The 11,625-nt window shown below is 39.6% G+C and overlaps 1 long non-coding RNA gene across 1 annotated transcript; it reads right to left on the minus strand.

The window, feature by feature from the left end:
* Window positions 1-248: 248 nt before the first annotated feature.
* On the minus strand, window positions 249-11,203 carry LOC144364988 (uncharacterized). Its single transcript, XR_013423217.1, has 4 exons — window positions 8,452-11,203; window positions 7,378-7,463; window positions 5,962-6,183; window positions 249-3,355 (listed from the first exon to the last, which is right to left on the minus strand). It is a non-coding gene; the product is annotated as an uncharacterized LOC144364988 (long non-coding RNA).
* Window positions 11,204-11,625: the final 422 nt, after the last annotated feature.

Consider the following 11,625-nt stretch of genomic DNA (forward strand, 5'->3'; position numbering starts at 1 on the left):
GTTGGATGATCAAGGTCACGTCCCCTGCTGGGAGCTGGAAGGCAGTTGGTGAGCCGGGGAGGGGGGAAACTTACCTAGGCTCTATCAGTGGTGAGTGCAGGGAGCTCGTGCCCAAAAAGTGAGACAAAGGCGAAATGTGTCGTTGGTGATGGCTGTGGCAGAGACGGGGCTCAGTTTGTCGAGCACACCGTCTCCTGGGTTTTCAGCACCACTGGAAGACTGGAAGACGCCACACCACATGACACAGATCACCAAAGAGGTTTCCGCTTTATTACAAAAGGCTGTGTGTTTATATAGGTCTAAAGAGAGGTAGCAGGGGCTGAGGTAGATAACAGGTTGCCCCTTTATTGGCAAGCTCTTCCATATGTCAGTTCCGGAGCTCAAGAAGTTAATTTTAATTGGGGCTAAGGCTGCCCACCAGCAGGGTTTGAACATTGGCGCTGGTGGGAACGTTTCGCGCCAGTGAAAGAAACAAAGAGGGAAAGAGGGTCGTTAGACACCATGTTGGGTTTTTTTTTTCTGGGGTGCTACCGCTGTTATATGTTTTCCCAACAAAAACAAATAACACATTTATAAAAAATAGTCTTTCTTGAAAACAGTTATTGTCTTGAGTCCTGCAACAAAGTTAAGTTGCAAGCTATAGATTATTGTTGAGGGCCACAGCCGAGTCTAGCATTTTGCCAGAAGGAAGTGGTTGAGAGGTGACGCCATAGAGCCATTGAGATAATGATGGTTATGTTAAGCTGTGTATTCAATTGTCGGCTCTTGCTGCCTCGGGAACCTGCTACTTCGGAGTTCCCGTTGAGTTCTTGAGGGGTCCAAGAGAGTAGGTGTGGAACCTGGGGGAGAGCTGGGAGAGTTCCCGGGGAGTGTGCGTGGAGTGCTGGTGGAGTTCGGGCAATAAAGTTTCCTGTTTGAACATACAAGTGCTTTTGTGGCGGCTCGTTGATTTGTGCCCAGCCAGACTGTGGCAGATTATTAAAGTCACTGAAGAATTCTTAGCACTCAAAAAGTCACTAAGCAGGGCTGGGATTGTGGCTCAGCGATAGAGCGTAGAGCGCTTGCTTGCCTAGCATGAGTGGGACCTGGGTTCGATCCTCAGCACCACATAAAAATAAAGGCATTGTGTTGTGTCCATCTACACCTAAAAAATAAATATATTTTTTAAAAGTACTAAGCAACTACTACTCACCCCAGCAGCATTAAAGCAAACTCTACTGAAGACAAGAAAGATTTTTTTGGGAATTTTGGAAGGCAGTACAGTTCAGTTTGAATCGGTGCTACCTACACTAAAACCTCTCTTAACAACCTGTGCACACTTTAAAAGCCAAAATCACTCAACTCATTCACAGCAATCACCTGGCACCCAGATGCTGAGTCTGCTAGAAAGGCACAGTTTCTGATGATATGTGACCATGGCATTTGTGATGAAGCTTGGGGACTATCAGAGCTGACTCATTTTCCTTTGCTGTCATAGTACTTTGCTTATTTATACAGTTGTTCCAAATGTAGCAGCTCAATTCTATCATTATCATCATCATCATCATCATCATCATTTTTTGGTACCAGGGATTGAACACATGGGCACTCAACCACTGAGCCACATCCCCAGTCCTATTTTTTGTATTTTATTTAGAGACCAGGGTCTTGATGAATTGCTTAGGGCCTTCCTAAGTTGCTGAGGCTGACTTTGAACTCACAATCTTCCTGCCTTAGCCTCCTGAGCCACTGGGATTACAGGTGTGCACCATCATACCTGGCTCTTTACATTAACTGACCTAACCAACATTCATTTAACATCTATACGTACAATGATACAGAAGCAGTAAAAGCAATGAGGACTCCTGAGGAGTTTACATATTAGCAGTGGGTTGATCAAAATTACTTACTTTAACTTTGACAATACAGTACAGAATTCCTCAGATTTTAATGACAAGCTACACACAAAGTGTGTGGTTAACCAAAAATTAGCTCTGACATCAATGGCATACTCACCCGGCATATGCCCTGCCTCTTTGCTCTCATCCTGTCCACCGCCCCCTAAAATCAAGATTCTCTCTCTTTTATTTTTTCCAATTACAAAGTACACCTTGCAGACTGGGGTTGTGGCTCAGCGATAGAGCACTCATCTAGCACATGCAAGGCCCTGAGTTTGATCCTTAGCACCATATAAAAAACAAATAAATAAAATAAAGATATTGTGTCCAACTACAATAAAAAATAAATATTTAAAAAAAACAAAGTATACCTTGCTTGACATCTGACCCTAACCATAAGCCACAGATTAGAGACTATCTGTAGATTTTAATAACATGGTGGTAAATCTTTCAACTGCACAAAGAGATTATATTTCTGGGAAATATTCAATCCAAAGAGAAATGATACCAGGATTCCCTGTCTCTGAGGCCTGCCCATCTTAGCCCCAACTCCACTCCTCAGAGAAGAAATAATTCCATTCCTCCTTTTCTCTTACATTGAATGTAATATTTTTAAAACCACTAACACATTTGGCCATAATTTATGGTCCACCATGAACACCAACTGATGTGTTCAGAGGGTATCTATGGTAAGTAAAAAAAGAGGTGAATGAGGGACTAAACCCACACAAGAACACTTTGGGGATTGGGTCCACTAGGGAGCCAAGGAATCAAGGACAGGGAGATTTCCTCAGGACTAGACAGGTCAATTAGCCTTTAAAATCAACCTTGGGCAGGGTTGAACTTGAACCCCAGAGACCCCTGAGCATGCAGTCTAGAGGAAGAGTTAAGGACACTGTCTCCAGGCCAGACTGTTTGGCCTTAGATCCTCACTCTACACTTAACAGCAATGGCAATCCCTGGGTGACTCCATTTCCTCACGTGTAGCTAGAGGAACAGAACAGCGCCTACCACCTCGTAGGACTAATGGGAGTTTGAAACTGAAGTTAAGAGTTTAGCCTAGGTGTGGGGTTCTGGCTCTGTAGTGGAGTACCTGCCTAGCATATGTTCATCTGCAACTAAAAATGTTATTAAAAAAAAAGAGCTTAGCCCTGTGGCTAACTTACAATAAAGACTGAATAAACACATGTACCTCTATGTAATCTTTTCAGGGATAGAACAATTAGAGCCCTGATCACATCCCAGTAAAGTGTGCATTATTTCGTTTACCTCCAAAACTTGAAAGTATTTAAAAATAATGTTTCAATCCTCTAGCAAAACTGCTTTGTGTGTGCCTTACTATTGAGTCACATCCCAGGCCCTATTTTGATAGGGTCATCACTGTTGCAAGTGGCCTTGAATTTGCCATCCTTCTGCTTCAGCCTCCTGAGTTGCTGTGATTACAGATGTGTGCCACTGTGCTAGATTGGCATTGTCACCTGTTGAAAGAAATTATATTCTTTTAAAATCACCCAGCCTCCTCCCACTAAATCAGCATAATTATCTATAAAACCAGAAAAATCTGACAAATTTTGACAAACTATCAAAACCCCAAATTTGTTTTCTTAATAGAATAAAAAACAAAATAATTGGGTAAATCATTGAAACCACTTTAATTAAATGGCTTTAGAAATTCAAAATTACTTCAGACCCTTGATATATCTGTATATCTAGTGATTTTTTCTTTGACAATTTGTGTTTGATCCTGCAGAAGAATCCACATACTCCAATCCACATACTACGTAATCTCTCTCTTTCCCTATGTTGTCAGTGTGTGAAACAAAACTGACAAGAGATAACAATCACTCCAAAGATCCTTTCCAACCAGCTCTTACACTATTTTGGAAGACGTACTGTCACTTAATTGCTCTAAAAGAAGATAATCAAATTTACACTAAGAGTGTGATTGTGACTGATCTCACAAGCCATCATTTACAATTCTCATACTGAGATCCAGAAATACTCTATTTATTCAGATTTATATTTCCAAATATAAGAGACCTAAGAGTTTCAAAGAAAATGGGAATAAAAATATACCATCTTAGTCAAAACTGTCTCCATCAAATGAGTTGGTTATGCAGTTATCTGAAAACAGGACTCCAAGTAATTGTTAACCAGTAAAGTTTAAAAGGCATACCTGACTTGGGGAAGAAGCAATGATAGGCTAAACTGAGCCAGATATTTTTACTTCACTTCCTATTTGTTTTACCAGACATTACATAGTCTTGTAATCCTCTTGGTAAACATAAACAAGATAATGTTTATAAAGCAAGTAAACTAAGCAGAAGAGCACCTAAAATGCCTAAAAATCTCAAGAAGTTATTGCAATTTCAATAGCCTGAAACTCCAAAGTAACCAAAAGTGTAATGCCAGATTCATGGGATTCCAATAGACCTCTAGGAGCCGAATCCGATGCAAGCACACAAGAGTTTTTATTGCAAGTTTGAGCCTGGACTCACAACTGTTCCTGACGCAGTGATCCCAAGGAGTGTGTCCCAGTCCTTTGTTCAGTGAGATTTTATAGGTTTTTGGGGATACTCTATGTGTCACAACATCACACAGCAAATCATTTCACACCACAGGAAAATCAGACAACTCTTAACATTGATTAGCACATTCACTGGTGGGAGCAAGTTGGGTAGGGATGATTGGTTAATACAAGATAGGGATTCGTTTGAATTGATTGGCTTAAGCTACGAGGGGTGTACGTACTAAAATTACATGGTTTCCCAACATGTTATCAACTACCATAAACCACTGGGGGGTCATCTGGCATCCCAGGTATTTTCCCTGTCTCATGCTGATTGATGGTTACTCTGGGGTTGCTGTGAGTCCTCACCTAGCCTAACTGAATCAGGGACACCTGACATGCAGATCTCTCCCCTTATTTACAGACAGACAACTCAGCAGGTTGGCTATCTGCCTAGGAGTACTCTATGGGTTTCTCCAAAGACAAGGGTCACGCCTCCTTCCTTGGACAGGCTTTGCTCTGAGGTAGAAGCTGGTTTCTCAAAAATGCAGTCACATCAGTTTCTCAAAAGAAGAAAGGATTACCATAAAACTGTGAAAGTCAAACATATAAACAGGTGACTTAAAGGCTGCTGTTGTGTATATTGATAGACCAAACCTGATCTTTTCTTAAAATTGGGAGCCATCTCACCACAAAGCCATGAAAAGAAAATTTCGGCTTTACTATAAATTACTGCAAATTCTGAACCTGCTTGGAATGCCTGCCCGTGCCTTGAATCACCCATGCCTGGCTCTCTGACCAGACAGCAGCCCTCTTTGAAACTTTAGTGACGCCTCACAAATCTTGGCCTTCCCTGGCCAGGTAATGATCCTCTCTGAGGCTCTAATGGCCTTCATAAATTCTGATGTCGGGGCCAGCAAAAATGTAAACTACCATTAGTGTTATGCTCCTCAGAGTTCTGTCATCTGTAACCCCACTTTGTGTAACTTTCTGGGCTATAAAGCTGGGCTGCAGGAAAGCTGTGGCTGCTGTCTTGTTCCCGTGGTTTTGGGTTGGAGAGGTAGCCTGACCGGTTGAAATAATAAACTTGCTTTAATTTGGTTTTAATTGGAGTCAGTGGTCTTTTCTTGCATCCTGGTCTAACAATATACCATCATCCCTGACAATTACTAACAGGTATATTCAAAGTACAATTGTATAGGTCAAATAAGTGGCTTGGAGTGCAACGTTTATGAATACATCTGGAGAGACGGTGAAGGTGTAATGCTTCTCATAACCTTCATTAGGCCAGCAGCAGGCAGTCAAGCTGTGGCAAGATGGGACCTGGGCACAGAAGCCTTTTCTCATTTCAGGAGGAAGACTTAAACCCATACCTTCATGAGAGACGGGATCATACTCAAAGGACTCAGGAAACCTGCTTTCTGCTCCACTGGGAATCAGTCTACCAAATTTACACTGGAGCAGGCCAGGGTGAAAGGCAAGAGTACAATAGCAGGAAAAACACAAGTATGGTCAATGGCTCATGTTCATAACACAATTTTCTTGCTAAAAATCATAAGAAACAAATGCACTTACGCCAGACTCTTCACAGGGAAGATGTATTTCAATTTGCTTTTCTTGGGGAAGAAGGAAGCAAACCAGTAACCTTAAAATGTCAAAACTTGCCAGGTGCAGTGGTGAAAGCCTTTAATTCCAGTGGCCTGTAATCCCAGTGGTTTAGGAGGCAGGAGGACTGCTAGTTCAAAGCCAGCCTCAGCAACTTAGCAAGGCACTGAGCAACTCAGTGTGACCCTGTCTCTAAATAAAATACAAAAAAAGGACTGGGGATGTGGCTCAGTGTTTCAATCCCTGGTACCATAAAAAAAAAAAAAGGTCCAAACTTTTGTTTAAATTGTACATTCAATTTCTTCTAGCAGTGCAAAGAATATCAAAGATTATTTTGAAAAAAGGAAAAGCAATTTGAACCAATAATTTCCCTTACCCCTAGTACTGGGGATGGAACCATGGATTCATACATGCTAAGCAAGTGCTCTTACCTCAAGCTACATTTCTAGCCCTTTTTATTTTATTTTTTAAATTTTATGACAGAGTCTTGCTAAATTGCTCAGGCTTGTCTCAAGCTTGTGATCCTCCTATCTAAGCTTTACAACTAATCAGGTTACAGGTGTGTGCAGAGGTTCTATATTGTCATTCTAATGCCAGGACATATAGCAATAGAAAGCTATACTCCATTTCTAACTCTGAAGTTAGTTATATTTAAGATGTTTGCTCATAATTGAGTCAATATTTTTAATTGCATTTCAATTATTCTTTTCTTTGCCTTCTCATTGCACTTTGAACACACCTCCATCCCTTATTGCACAAAACATGCAACAGTTATTTTCTTTTATTCTCTTTTAAAACAGGTCTGAACTCAAAAGGGCCTATATTCTATTCAGTGTTGTATACTTACTATCTAGCATGGTGCCTAGCACAACACATGCAATCAATTATGGCTTATTGTATACTAACATTAATCTCTGATGGGCTAAAATAGCATTATAGATATTACCCATCAATCTTCAGAAATTCCTTATAAAATGGGCTGGGAGTTGTTGCACATGACTTAAATCCCAGCAACTGGGGAATTTAAGGGAGGAGGATCACAAGTTTGAAGCCAGATTTAGCAATTTAGGGAGAACATGTCTCAAAAAGTAGAAAGGGCAGGGGATGTAGCTCAGTGGTAAAGTGTCCCTGGGTTATAGGAAAAAAAGAAATGAAAAAAAGAAAGAAGGAAAGAAAGAAAGAAAAAGAAAATCCTTATAAAATGAGAAAGTACTATTAATGATTTTATTAGTAAACTAGAGCTTATAGATAATTTGAAGAATAAGTAGGAAATTGATTTCTCTAGGGTCATGTTGTTAGGCAGAAACAAATACTTAGTGGGTCATTCTACATATCTTGGAAATGAAGAGAAAGAATATGAATTGGGCTAGGTGGGGTGGTACATACCTTCTTTCTTGCTACTTTAGAGGCTGAGGTGAGAGGATCACTTGTGCCCAGGAGTTCAAGACGAACCTGGGCAACAGAGTGAGACCCTGTGTCAAAAAAGTAAAGAAAAAGAACATGAATTGGTGCTACCTATGATCACTGTACCACACACCAGAAGCCTTAACTTTCCTATTCTACACAGATGCTTAAAGAACTCATAGAATTATATCACTTTCATACAACAAGGAAGATCATTAATTATGACTGAGATTCTTTCATGCCTAAAATATAGAAGGTGGAACTATATGACCAAGTCCAAGTTTGATGCATAATGTCCATGTTTGAAATAATTAGGAAAAATTATATATAGGCATTTTCTTTTTCTTTACTTTTTTAAAATTTGAAATCATGCAGATTGTGTTTTCAGCATGATTTATTATATTAGAAATCAATCACCTTAAGATATATGACAGCATTAATTTATAACTAATTTTTAAAAAATATCTATTCCTAAGTTTTAGGTAGATACAATATTTTTATTTTACATTTATGTGGTGCTGAGGATCGAACCCAGTGCCTCATGCATGCTAGGTGAGCACTCTACCACTGAGCCACAATCCCAGCCCTATAAACTAATGTTTATATTTAGTTCAGCTACATTTACAATAGATCTCATTTTCAAACTGGCACCGATCTTCCTGAAGTGTAAGAACTCTACTGAAGCCCAGGTTCCCTGGGCTATAGAACTGAGAAACTGATGTGATCCCATTTTTGAGAAACCAGCTTCTACCTCAAGGCCTGTCTAGAGGGAGGGGACATGACCCTTGTCCTTAGAAACACCCACAGAATGCTTCTAGGCACATACCCACCCTGCTGAGTTGTTTGTCTGTAAATAACAGGAGAGATCTGTGGCTCAGTTACGCTAGGTGAGGACCTATAGCAGCCCCTTAGCAACCACCAATCAGCATGAGACAGGGAAAATATCTGAAATGCCAGGTGACCCTCCCAGTAGTTTGATAACATGATTAGGCAACCCTGCAAGTTTAACCAATCAGTTCAAATGTATCCCCTCTTGAACCAACTAATCACACTTACCCAACTTGTTCCCGCCAGTGAAGGTGCTAATCAATGATAAGAGTTGTTGTTTGACTTTCCCTTGATGTGAAATGATTTGCTATGTGATGTTGTGACACATAGAGTATCCCCCAAAACCTATAAAGTCTCACTGAACAAAGGATCAGGACTCACTCCTTGGGACCGCTGCATCAGAACGGTTGTGAGTCCAGGCTTGAGCTTGCAGTAAAAACTCTTGTGTGCTTGCATCAGATTCAGCTCCTGGAGGTCTAATGGGGTCCCACGAATCTGGCATACAGAATCTGGGTTACTTGTGAATTGCGCTGGCCAAACAGATCACACAGACACAGAAAATATCTTTTTCTGTTGTTTTCAGGACGGTTCCTCCGACTCAGCAGTAAGCTTCCACAAGAGGGCGCGGGGGAGGAGAAACACTGGAGTCTGATGAGAGAGAGGGAGCATGCTCTGAACCCTGGTTTCTCTTGAAGAAAGCTGTTTGATAGACCATTCCATCCATAAATGGTAAAGGGTAGTATTACAAAGGAACAAGAAGGCAGCCCACTCCCATTGGGTAACGCCCACTCCCAGAGTTTCACTCCCCTGCCAAGTAGAGGTGGGATCTACCTGCTTCCTCCAGTGCATCTTCACACCTCAAGGCTAAGCGTGCTCAGCTCCTGTGTGGCAGGTCTTAAAACTTATTTTTAGCAGTAATTTTATTTTTAAATATTAACGAATTATAGAGCAGATGTTTTTACTATTATTTTTCTACTTTATTTTCACCAGTTACAATATTAGCAAAGGGCTGATGTTAATGGAAAAAAGTGATTCTTCACTTTTCCCAATCCTGCTTGGTCAAAGGCTCTTTCCCTCTCCACTCATTTCTGACCTCTCTGGGGAAGCGCAGGCTTTAAGGTCTGATTTTAAGTGTGTATTAGGACAAGTATAAGCTGAAAAAAGTTGGGCTGGGATTATACTCAGCGGTAGAGCTTGCCTAGCACAAGTGAGGCACCACATTTGATCCTCAGTATCATATAAAAAATAAATAAATAATGGGGCTAGGGTTGTGGCTCAGCGGTAGAGTGCTTGCCTTGCACTTGGGAGGCACTGGGTTCTATCCTCAGCACCACATAAAAATAAACAAAATGAAGCTACTGTGTTCATCTGCAACTAAAAATAAATAAATAAATAAAATAAAGTCATTCTGCCCTTCTACAACTAAAAATATATGTATTCAAAAATAGATGAAATAAGGTTTAGTGCAGGTATGTTTCAGAGCCCTAAAAGTTAGTTATGTGACAAACAATACTTCTTGACAACCTAAAAAAGATGAGACATTTTAAGGTGCCTGGAACAGCTCAACATCAAGAATGCTATCTTTCTGCACTGATGGGCACTGAAGACGAGATTCTAATCCTAAGGTTATTACTAAATAAACAAGCTTAACAGAAGAGGTGTCACTAAATTAAAAAACTGAAAATGCTGCAACATTTTCAATTTACATTGAGGGAAATATGGTTCTATGTTATTTTATGTAAAGAGACATTACAGAGAAAGGGAATTGGCAATTGAGCATGCTAAATCAATTCTGTGAATACAGTTATCATGATAAGATGAAATATTATCACACTAAAGTTGTGTTCAACTAATGAAAACACATTCCCTGTGGAAATCATATTACAGAAAATTCATGTTGATATCTTGTATCAGAGACTATATATATATGTGTGTGTGTATATATATATATATATGTCTGCAGCAATTAACAAAAAAGCAGTATCATGGTTTTAAATGCAAACAAATGGACCTTGGACCTACCTAACAAAGTGAAATACAGTCTAGGCATCCATGATCCAGGTGTAGTGGTGCATGCCTGTAATCCCAGCAACTCAGGAGGCTGAGGCAGGAGGATCACAAGTTTGAAGTTAATCTCAGCAATTTAGAGAGGCTCTAAGCAACTTAGTTGAGACCCTGTCTCAAAAATAAATAAATAAATAAAAGGGTTGGGGATGTAGTAAATTTAAGACTGGGCATTCAAATTTGGTTACTCATATAGTAGCTCTTTGTTTTTTTTAAATATTTATTTTCAGTGTTTTAGGTGGACACAATATCTTTATTTTTATGTGGTACCAACAATCAAACCCAGTGCCTCATGCATGCTAGGCGAGCGCGTTACCACTCGAGCCACGTCCCTAGACCCAGCTCTTTCTGTGTTTAGCAGAAATATTTGAGCTGAGTCAACTAATTACTGTGACATAAATTATAATCATAAACTTTAATGTACTACATCATAATAAAACAAACTATATAACACTCTTTTGCCTTTTTCTTCTCCCTTTGTTGCAAAGCACCATATAGATTAAGTGAAAATTAACCTAAGCAGGACTTCCCTGGCTCTCACACAAAATATAAACTGGCCAGGCATGGTGGTTCATCCCTGTAATCTCAGTGGTTCCGCACACTCAGGCAGGAGGATCTCAAGTTCAAAGCCAGCCTCAGCAATTTATCAAGGTCCTAAACAATTTAGTGTCTCAAAATAAAAAATAAATGGGACTAGGGATGTGGCTCGCCTGGCATGCGTGCGGCCCGGGTTCAATCCTCGGCACCACATACAAACAAAGATGTTGTGTCCGCTGAAAACTAAAAAAAAATAAATATTAAAAAATAATTATCTTTCTCTCTCTCTCTAAAAAAATAAAATAAAAAAATAAAAATAAAAAGGGCTGAGGATTAAGTGGTTAAGTATCCCTAGGTTCAATCCCCAGCACCAAAAAAAAAAAAAAACCAAAATAAAAAACAAAGCTGAAGGCACCACATGTCTATGCTTCCTGATTTCAAAATAAATTACAAAGCTGCAGTAATTTAGATAGCATGGTATAGGGATAAAAACATATATTTCAGGTTAATGGAACAGAATAGAAAGCCCAGAAAAAAATAAAACTACTAATATAAGGTTGACAGATCTTTGACCAAGGGTGTCAAGAGTACACAATGGGAAAATAATAAATGGTGTTGGGAAAACTGGACATTCACATGCAAGAGAATGAAATTGGACTCCTTATTACACCATAATAAAAAATAACTCTAAGTAGCTTAAAAACTTAAATGAAAAACTTGAATTTCTAAAAATGCCTAGACAAAAACAGTTGAAAATCTTCATGACATTGGTTTTGGAAATTTCTTAGATATGATACTAAG

The sequence above is a fragment of the Ictidomys tridecemlineatus genome, chromosome 6, assembly GCF_052094955.1.
Source record: "Ictidomys tridecemlineatus isolate mIctTri1 chromosome 6, mIctTri1.hap1, whole genome shotgun sequence".
Lineage (NCBI taxonomy): Eukaryota > Metazoa > Chordata > Mammalia > Rodentia > Sciuridae > Ictidomys > Ictidomys tridecemlineatus.